The following is a 22,728-nucleotide window of genomic DNA, read 5'->3' as shown; positions in this document are numbered from 1 at the left end:
GAAGTAAATCTTAATGCTATTAAATTCACAAATATGCTAATTTAAATACCCAATTCTATTATATAAAACACACATTGCAAACATACAAATAACTATTCTCTCCACATGTCAGAGCCCATTCATTTCATGGTTTGGAAATGGGGAGAATAGATCCCCTTAAACTGCAAGTCAGCAAGTGTTTCTTTACAGTTAACTTTAGCAAAATTCATACAGAATAGTAATTAACAATTATTTCTTTACTTGTTAACTCACAAGGAAACACCTTCAAAACTGCATTTTGTTAAAGTTTCTGTACTAAAATGTAGCAAAACTGAACTACACAAATATTGAAAAGTTTAAAATTCCTTAATTTTTTATTCCTGGTACCACTACCACAATTTACAGGGCAATATACCTGATGTAATGAAAAGAAAAAGAAAAAGAAAAAGCTACAACAGATAAAAGACCTCAGGAATGTACATCTAATTGACACTACATTGCATTAGTCAATAGCTGCACTTTTTGCAAACTGTGGTTATGACAGTCCTGAACAAGAAGGGTTTCCTGTTTAAGCTGCAGTATCTTTTCTGACTATGGATCATCGTTCCTTTGTGGCAGATTTTTACAGTTCCTCTAATGCATTTGGGACGACTGTCTCAAAGTAACCTGCAGCTTTCCTGACAATTCCTCGCTCTCTCTCCTGCTAAGAACTGTAGCCCTTTTCTTCTGAGTTTTTAGAACCTTCTGCTACCATCTCCACCACTTCCACCACCAGATCCATAACCACCACCATAGGGACTTCCCGAGCTTCTTCCACCAAAACTGCCCCCCTTCATGGGTCCATAATTTGATTGCTGTTGTCCACTATAATTTCCAAAATCATTATAGCTACCACCACCACCATAGTTACCTCCAAAATTTCCTCCTTCATTGTAACCATCATATCCTCCACCACCGCCACCATATCCACCACCTTGGTTTCCATATCCTGGTCCCCCATCACCATAGCCTCCTCTACTACTGTAACTAGGACCACCACCATAGTTACCACCGTCGCCTCCAAATCCATTATATCCACCATCACCTCCTCCATAACTACCTCTGCTGCCACCACCTCCACCACCATAGCCTCCTCTTCCACCAAAGTTTCCACCACGGCCAAAGTTACCTCCACCACCTCCAGAGTTTCCTCCACGACCCATAAAGTTGCCAGATCCACCTCCATGACCTCTTTGTGATCAGCAGATTGCACTTCTTAGAAAGGGCCTTTTTCACTTCACAATTATGCCCATTAATAGTGTGGTATTTCTGAACAATTTTATCAACTGTATCATGATCATCAAAAGTTACAAAAGCAAATCCTCTCTTTTTTCCACTCTGCCTGTCTTCCATAACTTCTATGGTTTCAATTTTGCCATACTTTTCAAAGTAGTCTTTCAAATTATATTCTTCTATATCTTCTTTAATACCACCAACAAAAATTTTCTTCACTGTTAGATGGGCACCAGGCTTTACAGAATCCTCTCTAGAAACAGCTGTCTTTGGTTCCACTACACGCCCATCAACCTTGTGTGGTCGAGCACACACTGCTGCATCCACCTCTTCAACACAGGAGTAAGTCACAAAACCAAAGCCCCTGGAACGTTTTGTTTGGGGGTCTCTCATCACCACACAATCTGTTAAGTGTGCCCCATCTCTCAAAATGTTATCTTAAGCTATCATCTGTAGTCTCAAAGCTCAGACCACCAATAAAGAGTTTTCTCAACTGTTCTGGTTCCTTTGGATCATGTCCCTCCTACCCCCGGCGGCGGCGGCGATGACGGCCGGAGTCGGGCTGGGGGCGACCGGGCGGCGGTATTACCTCCATTTTGAGACCGGACTCGCCTCTTCCAACTCGAGTTCAATATGGGACCGACCATTATGAACTTTTTGATGGCGATTAAGATTTGAACTTCTTTCAAAAGCCTTCCTACATTCCTTGCATTCATAAGGTTTCTCACCAGTATGAATTCTTTGATGCAGAATAAGGTCTGAAGAATGAAGAAAGGCTTTCCCACATTTGTTACAAGTATATGGTTTATCACCAGTATGAATTTACTGGTATATTACACAATTTAAAACTTTCCCACATTCATTACATTCCCAGCCCTTCTCACCAGTGTGAATTTTCTGATGTTGTGTAAGTATTGAATCTCTATGCAGGATTTTTCCACATTCCTTACATTCATACAATTTTTCATCAGCATGAATTAACTTATGTCGAGAAAGGTCTGATGAACAACGAAAGGCCCTTCCGCATTCCTTACATCTGTAGGGTTTCTCAGCAGTATGAATCCTCTGATGTTGAATAAGTTCTGAAGTCTGACATGAAGGCCTTCCCACATTCCCTACAAACATAGGGTTTCTCACCTGAATAAATTCTTTGATGTGCTGTAAGTATTGAGACAGTACTAAAGGCTCTTCCACATTCCTTACATTTGTTGGGTTTTTCACCAGTATAAATCCTCTGATGCCGAATAAAGGCAGAAACATTGCTAAAAGCCCTAACACAATACTTACATTCATAAGGTTTCTCACCAGTATGAATTCTTCGATGTTGACTAAGGTATGAGGAATGATGAAAGGCTTTTCCACATTCTTTACATTCATTGGGCTTCTCACCTGTGTGAATCCTTTGATGTACTCTAAATATTGAACTAGTACACTAAAGGCCTTTCCACATTCATTACATTCATAGGGTTTCTCAACAGTATGAGTTCTCTGATGACGAATAAGGGCTGTACCATTATTAAATTCTCTAACACAATAATTACCTTTAAAGGACTTCTCACTTGTATGAATGTTCTGATGTAGAAAAAAACGTGAGGCATTAGTAAAGACCTTCTGACTTTCCTTAAATTTATTATATTTCCCCCTAGTAAAAATTATCTGATGTTGTATAAAGTCTGGGCCACTATTCAAAGACTTTCTACGTTCCTCACATTCATAGGGTCTCATACAGATAGGCACTGTATAATATAAATTAAGTGCTGAAGTGCTACTAAGGGACTTCCTGTATTCTTTATAATCATAGAATTTTTTGTCAGTATGACTTTCTTGATTTGTAGTAAGTTGTGAGTCTTGTCCATAGGTATTTTTATGTTTTCTGTATTCATAAAATTTCTCTTTAGTATTAAATGTTTTATGTAGAGAAAGAGATGTATGCTGAAAGAAAGTGGCAATGTCTTCAGAGGTACATGACACTTGACTAAAATGTCTTTCCTGAGATTCCCGTTTAAGTCCATGCTTTGTAAACCCTTCCATTATAACCCGTTGGGATGAATCTATTTCATAGTTATCCTTTTTCAGAGATACTTTCTGGTTCTCAAACCTAGATTTATATTCTGAAAGAAAACACAAATAAAAACATTCACTTTTTTTTCTTGGAAGATACAAAACTTTGAATAAAGAAGGGAGATTTACAGTGACATTAATGTCTATAAATGTGAATAGAATGTGTAGTTTTGATATGGTGGTACAATTTGAAAAATAAAGAAAATGTAGAAATTGAAAAGTGATATAGGAAGGTAAGAGGGAAAGTGATTAGGAAAAGATAAATCGGTGATTGTCAAATTTTGGAACAAATTCAAATTATATTTTGGCAAAAAAAAAAGTTTGACAACATAGCCTTTCTCACACATTCAGTGTAGCAAATAAAAATGATACAATCAGCATACAGGGATATTTGCCAGTTTCTAGCAAAATTTCTCCTTTGACCCAGCAATCCCAGTTCTAGGAACCCAAACAGGTACTCTCGGGAAAAAATCTGAAAATATTTATGCAGAAGCATATCCACCTCAGAACTTGTTGTAAGAGCAAATGATTAGAACCAATCCAAATAGCCACTAGCTTGGTACTGCTCAAACTCATTATAGTATATGGACAAAATAGAGTTCTATGCGACTGCATAAAGAAATGAGAATCATATAGGTATTCCTATGGAGTGATCTCCATGATGTATCTTTTTAGAGTGAAATAGCAAGGTGGAATAAACTATCTAGTGTATGCTACCATTTGTATAAGAAAGGGAATGCATGAAGATATATACATATGTGTTCACATTAGAAAAAACAATGAAAGGATAAACCATAAAGTTTATAAAAGATTTCATAGGTTGGAGGGAATGAAAACAGTGGAAGGGGAGAAGAATGGAAGCTAGGCATCTATGAATTTATGCTGGTTTGTAGGTCTGACATTGGAAATGTAAATTTTAATAAATTTGTAAAACAAAATTAAATAATACAAAAATATAAAAACCAAAATTGAATAGATGAACCTTGTTAGGTTGTGCCATTGGGTTGTGCCAGAAGCAGAGACAGAAAGTAATTCTAATGGTGCTGAAATACAAGATTTGATTGTACATTACTAGTGGGTTACCAAACACTATTGAAAACATTGCATGGTAGTGATCTGAGTGTTCTTATTACTTAAAATGTACAGTATATTTTATGTACATTTCCCAAAAAGATATTGAAAAAAATAAGAGGAACAAAGGGGAATAGTCTCAATTCATCTGATGAGGCTGGGTATAAAATGAGACAAGAACAGTATTTGAAAAAAAATTATGATTCAATATAATTAATGGGTATAGATGGGTATAGATTCTAAACAAAATATTACCAAATTGGATCTAGTAATTTAATTAAAACCCCCAAATCATCATGACAAATTGAATTCATTCTAGGAGTATCAAGTTAAATCATAAGAAAATTTGTTAATGTAGGCATTAACAAAAAAATAAACAAAATTCAGCATCCGGTCATAAACTCTTATAAGTTACGAATACAATAGAATTTCTTTGTACTAATGAAGTGTATCCTCACAAAAATACAGCAAAAATACACATAACAATGAAAGTTTAAAATCAAGCCCCAATTCATCTTTGTGGTATTCTTTCCCAAAACCCCCAAATCCAATCTAATCATCAGAAAAATATCAGACCAATACAAATTGAGATATATTCTACAAAATACCTGACAAGCATTTTGTCATAACTGTCAAGGTCATAAAAAAACAAGAAAAAAACTAAAAAACTGTCATAGACCACGAGACATGACAGTAGAAAAAAGACATTAATGGAAAACGGTGAAATCTGAATACCTTCTACAGTTTAGTTAATAATAATGTACTGGACTCCCCTGGTGGCACAGTGGTTAAGAATCCACCTGCCAATGCAGGGGACACGGGTTTGATCCCTGGTCTGGGAAGATCCCACATGCTGTGGAGCAACTAAGCCCATGCGCCACAACTACTGAGCCTGCATTCTAGAGCCCACGAACCACAACTACTGAGCCCATGTGCCGCAACTACTGAAGCCCGCACACCTAGAGCCTGTGCTCTGCAACAAGAGAAGCCACTGCAATGAGAAGCACGCATACTGCAACAAAGCATAGCCCCCACTCGCCACAACTAGAGAAAGCCCGTGTGCAGCAATGAAGACCCAATGCAGCCAAAAATAAATAAATTCATTTAAAAAAAGAGAAGCCACTGCAATGAGAAGCCTGTGCACCATAACAAAGAGTGGACCCCGCTCGCCACAACTAGAGAAATCCTGCACACAGCAATGAAGACCCAACACAGCCATAAATAAATAAATAAATAAATAAATGTATAAATCTTGGGTTCTTAGTTTTGATTAGCTTTGACAAGTATACCACAACAATATAAGGGAAACTGATATTGGATGAGAGATATATAGGAACTCTTTACACTATTTTTGCAACTTTTTTGTAAATATAAAATTACTCCAAAATTTAAAACTTTTTTAAAAAGAAGAAAAATTATGACTATAAAAATCATGTAAAACGATGAAGACAGTAACACTTCTTTTTTTATATTAAACTTAAAAAAATTTTATTGGAATATAGTTGCTTTACAATATTGTTAGTTTCTACTGTACAGCAAAGTGAGTCAGCTATATGTATACTTATGTCGCCTCTTTTTTGGATTTCCTTCCCATTTAGGTCACCACAGAGTACTGAGTAGAGTTCCCCATGCTATATAGTAGGTTCTCATTAGTTATCTATTTTATACACAGTATGAATAGTGTATCTATGGCAATCCCAATCTCCCAATTCATCCCACTCCCCTTCCCCTCTTGGTATCCATACGTTTGTTCTCTACATCTGTGTCTCTATTTCTGCTTTGTAAATCAGATTGTCTATACCATTTTTTTCAGATTCCACATGTATGCATTAATATACAATATTTGTTTTTCTCTTTCTGACTTACTTCACTCTGTATGACAGTCTCTAGGTCCATCCACATCTCTACCAATGACCCAATTTCGTTCCTTTTTATGGCTGAGTAATATTCCATTGTATATATGTACTACATCTTCTTTATCCATTCCTCTGTTGATGGACATCTAGGTTGTTTCCATGTCCTGGCTATTGTAAATAGTGCTGCAATGAACATTGGGATGCTTGTGTCTTTTGGGATTATGGTTTTCTCTAGGTATATGCCCAGTCGTGGGATTGCTGGATCACATGGTAGTTCTATTTTTAGTTTTTTAAGGAACCTCCATACTGTTCTCCATAGTGGCTGTATCAATTTACATTCCCACCAAGAGTGCAAGAGCATTCCCTTTTCTCCACACCCTCTCCAGGATTTATTATTTGTAGATTTTGTGATGATGGCCATTCTGACCAGTGTGAGGTGATATCTCATTCCAGTTTTGGTTTGCTCTTCTCTAATAATCGATGCTGTTGAGCATGTTTTCATGTGTTTGTTGGGCATCTGTATGTCTTCTCTGGAGAAATGTCTATTTAGGTCTCCCACCCATTTTTTGATTGGGTTGTTTGGGGTTGTTTTGATATTGAGCTGCTTACATATTTTGGAGATTAATCCTTTGTTAGTTGCTTCGTTTGCAAATATTTTCTCCCATTCTGAGGGTTGTCTTTTCATCTTGTTTATGGTTTTCCTTGCTGTGCAAAAGATTTTGAGTTTAATTATGTTCCATTTGTTTATTTTTGTTTTTATTTTCATTAGTCTAGGAGGTGGGTCAAAAAAGACCTTGCTGCGATTTATGTCATAGAGTGTTCTGCCTATGTTTTCCTCTAAGAGTTTAATAGCGTCTGGCCTTACATTTAGGCCTTTAATCCATTTTGAGTTTATTTTTGTGTATGGTGTTTGGGAGTGTTCTAATTTCATTCTTTTACATGTAGCTGTCCAGTTTTACCAGCACCACTTATTGAAGAGGATGACTTTGCTGCATTGTATATTCTGGCCTCCTTTGTCATAGATTAGGTGACCATATGTGCGTGGGTTTATCTCTGGGCTTTCTATCCTGTTCCACTGATATATATTTGTTTTTGTGCCAGTACCATTATGCCTTGATTACTGTAGCCCTATAGTATAGTCTGAAGTCAGGGAGCCTGATTCCTCCAGCTCTGTTGTTTTTTGTTTTTTGTTTCCTCAAGATTGCTTTTGCTATTCGAGGTCTTTTGTGTTTCCATACGAATTGTAAAATTTGTTTATCTCGTTCTGTGAAAAATGCCATTGGTAATTTGATAGGGATTGCATTGAATCTGTAGATTGCTTTGGGTATATAGTCATTTTCACAATATTGATTATTCCAATCCAAGAACATGGTGTATCTCTCCGTTTGTGTTGTCTTTTATTTCTTTCATCAGTATCTTATAGTTTTCTGCATACAGGTCTTTTGTCTCCTTAGATAGGCTTATTCCTAGGTATTTTGTTCTTTTTGTTGCAGTGGTAAATGGGACTGTTTCCTTAATTTCTCTTTCTGACCTTTTGTGGTTAGTGTATAGGAATGCAAGATATTTCTGGGTAACACTATTTCTGTTGAACATTTCCTGGAAGGTGTTACCACTGCAGTAAGACTAGAAAGAAGTATCCAAGTTAGAAGCATAGGAAAACAAGAAAAGAACTGAAAATATTTGCAAATTTCACGATTAGTGAAAACTCTACTAATTATTATTCTACTAATTAATGAGTTATGGCAAAAATCAACACATATAATGCCAAGAAAGAAAAGTCAATTTTATACCTTTTTAAAAATTGCCACTGAATATATATGGAATGATTTCTACACATCTTATTATTAATAATAATAGTAAAAAGAAAACCAGCAGAGTAAAAAAGGATGCAGAAAGAATAATATCCCATGTAAAAGAGGAAAGAAGAATTGAGATATAAATGTGAGCGTGCTTTAACAAAATAAAACCGATAAATCTGACTAGACATACAACAAAAGGTTAACTAGAGTGGGGATGGCGATGGATGAAGCAGTTAAGTATTCAAGCATGACTCCTCTAAGTATAATTTTTATATAGTTTTGACTTTTTTTTATGGCCATAACAGCAGCATTTTCCTGTCAGGCCTGATTTTTTTATTTTTTATTTTTTTGGCTGCGTTGGGTCTTCGTTGTGGTGCATGGGCTTCTCATTGCAGTGGCTTCTCTTATTGCAGAGCACGGGCTTCAGTAGTTGTGGCACGCAGGCTGAGTAGTTGTGGCTCACGGGCTCTAGAGCACAGGCTCAGTTAGTTGTGGCGCACAGGCTTAGTTGCTCCATGGCATGTGGGATCTTCCCGGACCAGGGCTCAAACCTGTGTCCCCTGCATTGGCAGGCGGATTCTTAACCATTGTGCCACCGGGGCAGCCCTAGTTTTCACTTTTGAACCATATATATGTTTTATATATTCCAAATATAAACTAAAAAACATCTAAACTCAGCAATTAAACTGTATATTAAATTGAAAATGCAGAGAAAAGTATTAAAGTAATAAGTTTTCAAACTGTACTCTGGAAATCCTTAGTGTGTAACATATTCTAAGCAAGAAACAAAAGAAAAAAAAGAAAAAAAAAACAAAAGAGCAAGAAATCTTGAACGTGACTTAAATTTTTTGGTCAGTAGTTGTGTTGGTATTCTAATTCTGAAAGTATTCTGTGGCACTTAGGAGAGAAGATTTGAGCAAATATATTCATGTTGTGGGAAATAGGAGTTTTTCCCTGTTCAAGGGAAAGTTATAAAATTGAAATGCAGGAAAGTGAGACAGAACCTTGTCTTTTGGATCTGAATTAGAGTTATTAGAATGATTCAATGACAAAAATATCTTTCCTGATTCTTTCCACTGAATGGGTATAGAAGCAATGACAACTCAGTAGTAGTGATACTCAGATATTGGTTGATGAACACCATTCCCTATTAAAAGAAACTAAAGCTTCTTAATGAACTGGCTAATTCCAAGCACAGAGATTATTCAGTAGTGATAAGGGGGAAAATGTATCTTCCAATGCAAAGATCTGACAGTCATTTCCATAACTACTTGATCAAAATTACCACCAGTGCAATGAGAACACTTCACTTTGCCTCCTAATAAGATGAATTAAGAAGTACACAACCCTACCTGAGTATCAGATCAGACCCAAAATTTTTTAATGGGAATTTAATCATTGGTGGCAATTAGATAAATCCTGAATGCAAAACACTCTAAGACAGTTTGGCCTTCACTTTAAAATGTTCTTCTTTTGGGGACTTCACTGGTGGTCCAGTGGTTAAGACTCCATGCTCCCAATGCAGGGGGCCTGGGTTCAATCTGTGGTCAGGGAACTAGATCCTGCATGCCAAAACGAAGATCCCAAATGCAGCAGACAAAGATCCTGCGTGATGCAACTAAGAACCAGTACAGCCAAATAAATAAATATTAAAATAAAATGTTCTTATTTTGAAAAACATAGAATTGATTTATTTTTTTTAAGGTACACATTACAGAAGATGATGTAATAAAATTGAACACAGGCATTATATGCATTGCTGGGGAAAAGCTTTAGAAATTTCCTGCAAAAGGGAATTCCCTGGCAAGTCCAGTGGTTAGGACTCAGCGCTTTCACTTCCGGGGCCTGGGCTTGATCCCTAGTCTGGGAACTGAGATCCTACAAGCCGCACCGTGTGGCCAAAAAAAAAAAAAAAAGCGGGGGGGCTTCCCTGGTGGCGCAGTGGTTGAGAGTCTGCCTGCCAATGCAGGGGACACGGGTTCGTGCCCCGGTCCAGGAAGATTCCACATGCCGCAGAGCGGCTGGGTCCGTGAGCCATAGCCGCTGAGCCTGTGCTTCCGGAGCCTGTGCTCCGCAATGGGAGAGGCCACAACAGTGAGAGGCCTGCATGCCGCAAAAAAAAAAAAAAAAAGAAAAGAAATTATGGGGGAAAATCCATTTGCAACAAAAGGTATAGAAAAATGGCAATTTTAATTAGAAATTGAAATTGGAAGGCAACCTAATTATTCATAAATTGCTATATTATAATGTATCTATATTATAATACTGATATAATATATAAAAGTTTATTGGGATAGGAAGGCATATGATGTAGTATTTTAGAGGAAATTCATGATGCATTTATATACATCTAATGTGTATATATACATATATATATAGAGAGAGAGACACACACACACATACATAAATGCATGTAATATGTGTGCTATAGCTAGCTATTTCTTTATGGACTGTAAAAACTCATTTTCAAATTAATTTTTTAAAGTTACCTTCTATCTGTTCACCTGTAATTCAGATAAAAACATGTCCATTATGTCTACACCCTTTTGATTTGGAGAGGAAACATGGCTTAGGAGCTTGGATCACGTACAGCTTGGGTTCAGACCTTCTCTCCAAAACTTACTAGCTGTTGACCTTGGACAAGTTACTTCAAGTCCTTGTGCCTCAGTTTCCTCTTCTGTAAGTGGGGCAAAAAAGTATTAAAAAATAAAAATCATGTCATAGCTCTGCTTAAAATCTTCTATTTATGTCCCATTTTGCTCAGAAAAAGTTCAACCACAATTTACAAGGTCACCATAAACTGACTCTTTCCAACATACACCTCTCTGATCACATCTCATACTCCTTTCCTTGTTTACTCTGTCTTAGACAGATTGGCCCTTGGTGCTTCTCATACACAATGAGCCTGCCTGCCTCAGGACTTTTGTAGTTACTGTGCCCTCTGCCTTAAATCATCCTTCACTCCCACCCTATTATGTTGATTGCATGCATTAATGCGATTGCTTGATCATCGACTTTTACCTCAATCTTTTCTCGTCTGCAGTCTTTGCCTTCCCATTACAAGCACATAACCTTTACACCCAAAACTCTCTACCAAGGTGACTGCAATCACTCCCAAGGCTCCAACTATTATAGCTCTGTGAGGCTTTTCCACCTTTCAATCTTAGCCATTTCTTCTGGTTGCAATACGTGAACTCCTCTTACAATTAATTGTAATTTTTGAATGATTTGAAAAGATACTTTCCCAATCCTCAAGCTATACATTTCTTTTTTTTTTTTTTTTTTTTTTTTTTCGGTATATGGGCCTCTCACTGTTGTGGCCTCTCCCGTTGCGGAGCACAGGCTCCGGACGCGCAGGCTCAGCGGCCATGGCTCATGGGCCCAGCCGCTCCGCGGCATGTGGGATCTTCCCGGACCGGGGCACGAACCCGCGTCCCCTGCATCGGCAGGCGGACTCTCAACCACTGCGCCACCAGGGAAGCCCTATACATTTCTTAATAGTTCATATTATTTTATAACCTCTATGTCTCCTAGAAAAATATCCTCCACACATAGAATATGAGGGAGTGTTGGCTGAAAGAATGAATACATAAATAATGAATCAAAAAACTAAATGTACTAAATACCAAAACGTTCCAAGGGAGTGACACATATATAAACCAAAAGATAAAAGAGAGTGAACCAATAAGCAGGAGTAAGATCCCAAATAAAGGTAGAAGCTTGTCATCAGAATCACCTGCTATGAATAGGAGGGAAAAATGAGAGAAAAGGAGCAGAGATAGGGTTATCTTGGAGGTGGAGGTGTGGGCATTTGGAAGCTCATAGTGAGGTTTACTTTTCTATATAGTTGTGTACCTCTGAGGGGATATTTCCCAAAATATCTCAAAGACGTGGTCTCCTCATTGAACAACTCAGTTACATCCTGCACTCCTCTCCTCTTGCATGACCATCAGTCGCTTACCTAGATACAGGCCCCTTGTCAGCTCACTGTCAAAAACACCCCAAGGCTCCTTCCCTTGCTCCAATAAAGAGATCACTTCTGGCTTGGGAATGGAAAGTCCTACTCATGAGAGAAGAAAGATTTTTATGTTGTAGATGTTCCAGCACTCAAATCCTGTCCTGTGATCAGCAAATAAAGGAGGATGTCACTATTGCAAGGGCCACAAAAAGCACAGAAGATGGAACTTTGGCCTTAGGCCCAACGATGCTTCCCAGACTCTGCAAAGCTCAAGGCATTTCTTTAAGGAATAGGGAGAAGAAATGCATAGGATATATGAAAAGCATTGAAAAATTCTTCTTGGGGGAAGCACATAATCCAGAGGGCAAACTAAGACTTTTTGGAGATAGTTGTGCTTACCGAATGAGACCAGGTTGCTATAATTCTCCAACATTACATATCTGTACAAATTCCTTTGAGTTGAGTCAAGGCATTCTCACTCCTCCTGAGAGAAGTTTATGGACACATCCTTGAATATCACAAATTCCTGAAATGAAAACTTGTGTAATGAAAATAAATGATTTCAAGATGGAAGGAAAGACAAAAAAAAGATAAAAGTAGAGGAAGTACAGGAGAATTTTACAGGAAAGAAGAGAAATAGAGAGCAAACAGGTTGGGGTCAATGCCTGTGATGTGAGTGAAGAAGAGTTAGTGTTAATCAGTGAGCAGGTCTCACACAACCCAGTTCTTTCAGACAAAAACTCCTGTGCACAGTGAGGATTCTGAGATCTTTTCTAATTTAAAAGTATACTAAATTCATTTAAGACAAATATCGCAATTAAAAAGCCAACAGGCATATAGTATATTCTCAATAAAGAGGAGTACCCTCCTGCTTCCTCCTGTCCCCTGAAAACTCAAGTTATAAATAACTGGTAGCCCCTTGGCAGGGTATCAAAGGATAAAATTTTACAATAATAGGAATATAAAGAAGACCCAAACATTTTCAACAATCAGAAAACAGGTCACATGAAGGCACCAGGAAACAGACACACAATGGCCTGCTCAATAGTACCCTGAAATGAAAAAAACAAGCGAGCAAAAGAAAATAAACCAAAAAAATGTGATGAATTTTTCAATAATAAGAAAGAAATGAGTTCTTGACTAGTTATTTATCCAGCCAAAATTCACACTAATGCGAGGGTTGTATAGGACATTTCTAGATAAGCAATGGCTCAAATATGTATCTCCTATGAACACTTTTTCTTTCTTTTTCCTCTTTTATTGTTTTTCCTTTTATTTAAAACAATTTTTTCAGCTTTAATGAGATATAATTGACAAATAAATTGTATATTTAAAATATACAAAGTGATGATTTGACATACGTATACTTTGTGAAATGATTACCACAACAAGGTTATTTAACATATCCATTGCCTCAAATACTTACCTCTCTTTTTTTGGGGGTGGGGGGGGGTGAGAATACTTAAGGTCTACTCTCTTAGAAAATTTCAAGTACAGTATAGTCACCACAATGTACATTAGATTCCCAGAGCATCTTATAAATGAAGGCTTGTACCCTTTGACCAGCATATCCCTATCTCCTCCACCCTCTAGCCCCTAATAACCACACCATTCTATTCTGCTTCCATGAGTTGGACCTTTTCTTTTTTTTTTAGATATACACATAAATTAAACCATATAGTATTTGTCTTTGGCCAATTTCACTTGGCATAATGTACTCTAGATACATCCATGTTGTTGCAAATGGCAGAATTTCCTTCCTTCTCATAGCTGAATAATATTCCATTATATGTATGTATATCTAACTATCTATCAATAGAAAAAGAAAAAAAATTAACACAGCAGAGTGGCAAGAGAAGGTCCCAGTGAGTGACGAATATCTCATATCCATTTTATCTGTTCATCCATCATTGGACACTTACGTTGTTTCCATGTCTTTCTGTGAATAATGCTGCAATAAAAATGAACATGGGAGTGCAGATAACTTTTCAAGATACTGATTTTGTTTCCTTTGTATATATGCCCAGAAACGGGACTGTTGGATTATATAATAGTTCTATTTTTAATTTTTTGAGGAATCTCCATACTGTATTATAAAGGCTTTACCAATTTTCATTCCAAATAACAGTGTACAAAGATTTCCTTTTCTCCACATTCTCGCCAACACTTAACTTTTGTCTTTTTAAAAAATATTTATTTATTTATTTTTTTTTTTAGGCTGCCCTAGGTCTTAGTTGTGGCACATGGGCTTCTTAATTTGCGGCATGTGGACTCTTAGTTGTGATACACATGCGGGATCTAGGTCCCCAACCAAGGATCGAACCCTGGTCCCCTGCATTGGGAGTGCAGAGTCTTACCCACTGGACCACAAGGTAAGTCCCTGTTGCATTTTTTTAAGCTAACTTTTATTGGAGTAGAGTTGATTTACAATGTTGTGTTAGTTCTTGCTGTACAGCTAAGTGAATCAGTTATACATATATCCACATTTTTTAGATTCTTTTCCCATATAGGTGATTACAGAGTATTGAGTAGAGTTCCTTGTGCTATGTTGTCTTTTTGATAGAAGCCATCCTAACAGGTATGAGGTGATATCTCAATGTGGTTTTGATTTGCTTTTCCCTAATGATTGGTGATGTTGAGCTCTTTTATGTACCAGATGGCCATTAATATATCTTCTTTGGAAAAATGTCTAATCAGGTCCTTTCCCCATTTTTTAATGAGATTATTGACTTATTGTTTGTTTTTGCTGTTGAGTTGTATAAATCTTTATATATCATGAATATTAATAGCTTTATCAGACATCTGGTTTGCAAATATCTTCTCTCATTCTGTATGTTGCCTTTTCATTTTGATGACTATTTCCATTGCTGTGCAAAAGCTTTTTAGTTAAGTGTAGTCCCACTTGTTTATTTTTGTTTTTGTTGTCTGTGCTTTTGGTGTCATATCCAAAAAATCATTGCCCAGACCAGTGTCAAGAAGCTATTCCCTATGATTTTTTCTAATAGTTTCTTCTAATAGTTTTATGGTTTCAGACCTTATATTTTCTTCACTTTTTTTCATTCTTTTTTCTTTGTTCCCCTCTGAGTTATTTCAAATGACCTATCTATGACCTCACAGATTCATTCTTCTGCTGGATTAAGTCTGTTGTTGATGCTCCCTATTGCATTTTTCATTTCATTCATTGCTTTCTTCAGCTCGAAAATTTGTTTGGTTCTTTTCTTTGATTTCTATCTCTTTGTTAAACTTTTTGTACATTGTTTTTTTATTTCATTGAATTGTGTTTCTGTGTTTTCTTTTTTCTCACCAAACTTCCTAAATATTTTGAATTCTTTATCAGGCAAATTGCAGATCTCCATTTCTTTGGGGATGGTTACTGGAAGATTATTGTATTCCTTTGGTGGTATCATGTTTCCTTGATTTTTTTTTTTCCTTGATTTTTTGTGTGTGTTCCTTGAAGTCTTACATCATGTTCACATTTGCAGGAGTCTCTTCCTCCAGTCTTTACTGAATGGCTTTGGGAGGGAAATACTTTCTTTCAGCCTTTTCTGTGGACTTCTTTTTTCTAAGAGAGTAGTAGAGGTTGTGTTATATTAAGATCAAGTACTAAAAGAGCAAAGAGTTACACAAGGAATCAGGGGGAAAAAAGCAACATGGCAGAGGGGCAAGAGAAGGTCTCAGTGTAAATATAAACCAGGAAAATTAGGACAACAGCTAGGTAACAGAGATAAAGAAAAATCTGTCCAGATGGAAGCACTGGGCACATGGAAGACCATGAGAGACTCTCCAGGAAATAATGTTTGACTATGTGAAAATTGCTATTAATATATATTACATATTAATAATATATAACATAGGGACTTCCCTAGTGGTGCAGTGGTTAAGAATCTGCCTGCCAATGCAGGGGACACGGGTTCAAGCCCTGGTCCAGGAAGATCTCACATGCTGTGGAGCAACTAAGCCTGTGCACCACAACTACTGAGCCTTGCACTCTAGAGCCTGCAAGCCACAACTACTGACCTGCGTGCCACAGCTACTGAAGCCCATGTGCCTAGAGCCCATGCTCTGCGACAAGAGGAGCCACCACAATGAGAAGCCCACACACTGCAACAAAGAGTAGCCCCTGCTCACTGCAACTAGAGAAAGCCCGCGCGCAGCAACAAAGACCCAACGCAGCCAAAAAAAGAAAAAGAAACTAACACAACATTGTAAATCAGCTATACTTCAATTAAAAATTTTTTAAAAATAATAATATATAACACATAATATATATTAACATAAATATAAAATGCTATTAATATATTATATATAAATATTAATAATATATTATATTAGGAACATTGTTACATTTTGAACAATACTTACTAGAAAGCTAGGCAAGAAATAAAAATTAAAAAATACACCCAGAAAATTAACTTCAGAAAAAAATGAAAATTTATACAAACATCTCACAAAATGACTATTTAGTAATGACTTTTTACTTCAAAAGCTTCCAAAAGTTAAAGCACTTTTTCTACAATGATGCTTTTCTTCTTTCAAAATAGTGACTTTTACTCCAAAACACACTAAATAAATACATTATAAGAACTGATATGAGAACATTGTATGGTTTTAGGCAAAGTCAAACACCAATTTATTCTATACAACCATTTTCAGTTAGAGAACATCATATGGAACACATTTACAATGTTGTGACATTTGGATGAACTTCAACTATTCTGTTGCATACTTTGGCAGGTGAGAAGAGTGAAGAGAGAGTGTTGTCCAGCACTCTTTGGAATGTTATGCATATGTGCTGTTTCAACACACTGTCATGGTTACCCTGTATTTTGCCTTAAGGCAGTTTGTATGTGTGCTATTTATTTTAAAGCTTATAAGATAACAAGGAGCCCCAATAAGCTTGAAAAATTGGTGATGAAAATGGTGCAGAAAGAAAAATATATATTCAAATATATATTCAATTGCTTCATAAGTTACAACGCGAAAATAATTGGAAATATGGGAGTAAATGCCATTAGTGGAGGGTAAGTGCCTTTTGGGAATAGGGCTGAAACTACATGACAATACTTGAAGTTTAAAGTTTGGTGGAGACTTTAGAGTTTTCTACATACCCAAAGTATGTCATCTGCAAATAGTGACAGTTTTACCTCTTCCCTTCCAATGTGAATGCCTTTTATTTTTTTTCCTTGTCTGACTGCTATGACTGGGACATCCAATACTATGTTAAATAGAAGTGATGAGAATATGCATCCTTGTCTTGTTCCTGAATTTAGAGGGAAATCTTCCAGCCTTTCACTGTTGAGTATGATGTTAGCTGTGGGCTTGTGCTAAATGGCCTTTATTGAGATAGGTTCTCTCTATACCAACTTTAATGAGTGTTTTTATCATGAGTGAATGTGAATTTTGTCTAACAGTTTCTCTGCATCTACTGACACAATCCTTTTGTTAATGTGGTGTATCATATTGATTGATTTGTGAATACTGAACCAGCCTTGCATTTCTGGAATAAATCCCACTTGATCATGGTGTTATGATCCTTTTTATATACTGTTGGATTCAGTTTGCTAATATTTTATTGAGGATTTTTGCATCTATATTCATCAAAGATATTGGCCTGTAATTTTCTTTTTCTGTAGTGTCTTTGTTTGATTTCAGTGTCAGGGTAATGATGGCCTCATAGAATGAATTTGAGAGTGTTCCATCCTCTTCAATTTTTTTGAATAGTTTGAGGATAGGTATATTAGCTCTTCTTTACATGTTTTGTAGCATTCCCCTGTGAAATTGTCTGGTCCTAGACTTCTGTTTACTGGGAGTTTTATTATTACAAATTCAATTTCACTACAAGTGATCAATTTGATCAAATTGTCTGTTTCTTCTTGATTCAGCCTTGGCAGGTTTGTGTTTTTAGAAATTTGTTGCTTCTATGTTGTCCAGTTTGTTGGCATATAATTCTTTGTAGTATTCTCTTATGATTTTTTGTTTCTTTGTGAGGTATCAGTTGCTATTTTTCTTCTTTCATGTCTTATTTAGGTCCTCTCTCTTCTTGGTGAGCCTTGCTAAAGGTTTATCAATTTTGTTTAGCTTGCTAAAAAGCCACCTCTTGGTTTCATTGATCTTTTCTATTATTTTTTTGTTGTGTTGTTGTTTCTATTTTATCTATTTCCCCTCTGGTCTTTATTATTTCCTTCTTTCTGCTCACTTTGGGGTTTGTTCCTTTTCTAATTCCTTTAGATAGTTGGTTAGGTTGATTATTTGAGATTTTTCTTGTTTCTTGAGGAAGACCTGTATCACTATAAACATCCCTCTTAGAACTGCTTTTGCTGCATCCCATAGATTTTGGAGACTTGTGTTTCCATTTTCATTTGTCTTGAGGTATTATCTGAATTCCTCTTTGATTTCTTCATTGATCCATTGGTTTTATGGTAGCATGTTGTTTAGTCTCTACATATTTGTTCTTTTCCCATTTTTCTGTTGATTTCTAGTTTTATACTGTTGTGGTCAAAGAAAATGCTTGATATAATTTCTATCCTCTTAAATTTATTGAGACTTGTTTTGTGGCTCATCATGAGATCTATCTTGGAGAATGTTACATGTGCACTTGAAAAGAATGTGTATTCTGTGGATTTTGGATGTAATGTCCTGTAGATATCTATTAAGTCCAACTGGTCTATTGTGTCATTTAAGACCACTGCTTCCCTATTGATTTTCTGTCTGGATGATCTGCCCATTGATGTAAGTGGGGTGTTAAAGTCCACTACTATTATATTATTACCAGTTTCTCCCTTTCTGTCTGTTAGTGTTCGCTTTATATATTTAGGTGCTCCTGTATTGGGGACATATATGTTAACGAGTGTAATATGCTCTTCTGATTGATCCCTTTATCATTATATAATGCCCTTATTTGTCTTTTGGTATAGACTTTGTTTTAAAGTGTTTTTTGTGTTATGAGAGTTGCTGCTCCCACTTTTTTGTCATTTCCGTTTGCATGAAATATCTTTTCCCAACCCCTCACTTTCAGTCTGTGTGTGTGTGTGTTTAGCTCTGAAATGAGTCTCTTGTAGGCAGCATATAGATGGGTCTTGTGTTTTATCCAATCATCCACCCTGTCTTTTGATTGGCACATTTAGTTCATTGACATTTAAGGTAATTATTGATACGTATGTACCTATTGCCATTTTATTACTTGTTTTCTGGTTGTTTTTGTAGTTCTCTGTTCATTTCTTCATTTTGTTTCTTCTCTTGTGATTTGATGATTTTATTTAGTAGTATGCTTGTGTTACTTTCTTTTTAGTTTTTGTGTATGTTGTAGGTTTTTGATTTGTGCTTACCATAGGGTTCATATATGTTGACCTATAACTACATCTACTTGTTTTAAACTGAGTCATTTAAATTCAAACACATTCTAAAAGATCTACACTTTTTACTCCCCTACCCACATTTTGTATTTTTAAAAAATATATATATATATATTTATTTATTTGGTTGCATTGGGTCTTAGTTATGGCTTGCAGGTTCCTTAGTTGTGGCTCACCAGCTCCTCAGTTGCAGCAGGTGGGCTCCTTAGTTGCAGCAGGTGGGGGTCCTTACTGGCGGCTTGCCAGCTCCTTAGTTGTGGCACATGAGTTCCTTAGTTGTGGCATGCGAGCTCTTAGTTGCAGCATGCATGTGGGACCTTGTTCCCTGACCAGGGATTGAACCTGGGCCCCCTGCATTGGGAGTGCAGAGCCTTATACACTGAGCCACCAGAGAAGTCCCCAATTTGTATTCTTTTTTTTTTTTTTTTGCAATACATGGGCCTCTCACTGCTGTGGCCTCTCCCGTTGCGGAGCATAGGCTCCGGACGCGCAGGGTCAGTGGCCATGGCTCACGGGCCCAGCTGCTCCACGGCATGTGGGATCTTCCCGGACCAGGGCACGAACCCATGTCCCCTGCATCAGCAGGTGGACTCTCAACCACTGTGCCACCAGGAAAGCCCCCCATTTTGTATTTTTAATGTCATATTTAACATCCCCAGGTTTATCTCTTAACTGTTTATTGTAGTTATATTTGCTTTAACAACTTTTTGTCTTTTAATCTTCATTTTGGCTTAGTTAAGTAGTTGATCCTCAGTCCTTACTATATATTTGCTCTTCCTAGTGGGATTTCCCCTTTCCTATAGATTCTTACTTCTTCTCCACTTACAGAAGACCTTCTAACATTTCTTTTATGGTAGATTTAGTATTGATGAACTCTCACTTTTTGCTTTTCTGAGAAGTTCTTTATCTCTCCTTCGATTCTAAATGATAATCTTGCTGGGTAGAGTATACTAGGTTGCAGGTTTTTCCCTTTCAGCACTTTGAATATGTTATGCCTCTCCCTTTAGATCTGCAAAGCTTCTGCAGAAAAATTGGCTGCTAGCCTTATGTGGATTCCCTTATACATGACCCTTGTTTTTCTCTTGCTCCCTTCAGAATCCTCTTTATCCTTTGTTTGTTTGTTTTTGGCCATGACCCAAGGCATTGTGGGATCTTAGTTCCCTGATCAGTGATCGAACCCATGCCCCCTGCAGTGGAAGCGCAGGGTCTTAACCACTGTATTGCCAGGGAAGTCCCTCTGTCTTTAACTTTTATCATTTTAATTTTATGCCTTTATGTGGGCCTGTTTGGGTTCATCTTGAGACCCTCTGTGTTTCCTTTACTTGGATATGTTTCTTCAAGTTTGGGAAATTTTCAGCCATAATTTCCTCAAATATATTTTCTTTCTTTTTAAAAAATTTTTATTTATTTTTTAAAAAGTTTATTTATTTTATTTATTTATTTTCAGCTGTGTTGGGTCTTTGTTGCCACATGTGGGCTTTCTCTAGCTGCAGCGAGCAGCGGCTACTCTTCATTGTGGTGCACGGGCTTCTCATTGCGGTGGCTTCTCTTGCTGCAGAGCACAGGCTCTAGACATGCGGGCTTCAGTACTTGTGGCACGTGGGCTCAGTAGTTGTGGCTCACGGGCTCTAGAGCACAGGCTCAGTAGTTGTGGTGCATGGGCCTAGCTGCTCTGTGGCATGTGGCATCTTCCTGGACAAGGGCTCAAACCCATGTCCCCTGCATTGGCAGGCAGATTCTTAACAACTGCGTGACCAGGGAAGCCCCTTAAATACATGTTCAATCCCCATCTCTCTCCCTTCTTCTGGGCCCTGTATAATTCAAATGTTGGTATGCTTAATGTTATCCCAAAAATCACATAAATGGGGACTTCCCTAGTGGCGTGGTGGTTAAGAATTCACCTGCCAATGCAGGGGACACAGGTTCGAGCCCTGGTCCGGGAAGATCCCACATGCCACGGAGCAACTAAGCCCGTGCACCACAACTACTGAGCCTGCGCTCTAGAGCCTGCGTGCCACAACTACTGAGTCCATGTGCCACAACTACTGAAGCCTGCACGCCACAACTACTGAAGCCTGCGTGCCTAGAGCCTGTGCTCCACAAGAGAAGCCACTGCGATGAGAAGCCTGCACACCATAGTAAAGAGTAGCCCCCTCTTGCTGCAACTAGAGAAGGCCTGTGCGCAGCAACAAAGACACAGTGCAGCCATAAATAAATATATATATATATTTTAAAAAGATCACATAAAGTTATCATTTTTTAATTTTTCTTTTTCTTTTGCTGTGTGTGTGTTTTTTTAAGCCTACAGCACCCAGTATTTCCAGGCAGTCTCTCATCCAAGTACTAACCAGGTTTGACCCTGCTTAGCTTCTGAGATCAGGCACATTCAGGGTGGTATGGCTGTAGACACTTTTGCTGTTCTGATTGGGTGATTTTCATTAGTCTATCTTCCAGATCCCTTATGCATTCTTCTTTGTCATTTAGTCGCTGTTTCTTCCTTCTAGTGTGTTTATTTCAGCTACTTAATTCTTCAATTCTGTTTTTTTAAAATATCTTCAGTTCCTTGTTAAAATTCTCACTGTGTTCATCTATTCTTTTCCCTAATTCAGTTAACATTCTTATTTCCAGTGCTTTGAATTCTTTATCTGGTTAATTATTTGTTTCATTATTTTTTCAGGAGCTTTCTTTTGCTCTTTCAGTTGAGACCAATCCCTCTGACTTTTTCTCTCTCTTTTTTTTTTTTGGCTGCGCCACATGGCATGTGGGATCTTAGTTCCCTGACCAGGGATCTAACCCATAACTCCTGCAGTGGAAGCATAGAGTCTTAACCACTGGACTGCCAGGGAAGTCCCTTTGACTTTTCATTTTGCTTAACTTTCTCTGCCTCTGTAAATTTAAATGAAAGTTATCTATTGCAGTCCTAAAGTGATGTTCTTATGTGGGAGTGTCCCTATACAGACTGCAGGTGCCCAGTGCCTTTGGTGGGAGAGCTGGATTTGTTGTGGACACAATCACATCTTTCCTCAGAGTGTGCTGGCAGCTATCACTTTGGTGGGAGGTGGGGCTGGAGATGGAGTGGCTAGAGCTGGAGCTAGAGTGAGGTGGGACTTCTCTGCTCAGTAGCTGTCACTGCCCTATTGGGGGCAGGGTCTGATTCCAAGTTGTTGGAGTGAAGTCCTGAGGGTCAGGCCCAAGCTGGCTCTGTTTTCTTTAGGTGTGTGCTTTCCCCTCTCCCAGCACCAGGCCCCTTGCCCCAGGTCGGGGGCGCTGAAGCAAGAGGGGTGGGGCCTGCATGGGCACTCAGCCCATGTCAGCTATAGACAGAGGTCTGAGCTGTCTCCAATGTGCTGCCCAGGCAGACACCAGCAGTTGCTTCCCTT

The 22,728-nt window shown here is 37.7% G+C and overlaps 1 pseudogene; it reads right to left on the bottom strand.

The window, feature by feature from the left end:
• Positions 1-277: 277 nt before the first annotated feature.
• LOC116744606 lies at positions 278-1,846 on the bottom strand (annotated as a pseudogene).
• Positions 1,847-22,728: the final 20,882 nt, after the last annotated feature.

The sequence above is a fragment of the Phocoena sinus genome, chromosome 19 (assembly GCF_008692025.1).
Source record: "Phocoena sinus isolate mPhoSin1 chromosome 19, mPhoSin1.pri, whole genome shotgun sequence".
Taxonomy (NCBI): domain Eukaryota; kingdom Metazoa; phylum Chordata; class Mammalia; order Artiodactyla; family Phocoenidae; genus Phocoena; species Phocoena sinus.
This window is presented reverse-complemented; position numbering and strand designations above follow the sequence as displayed.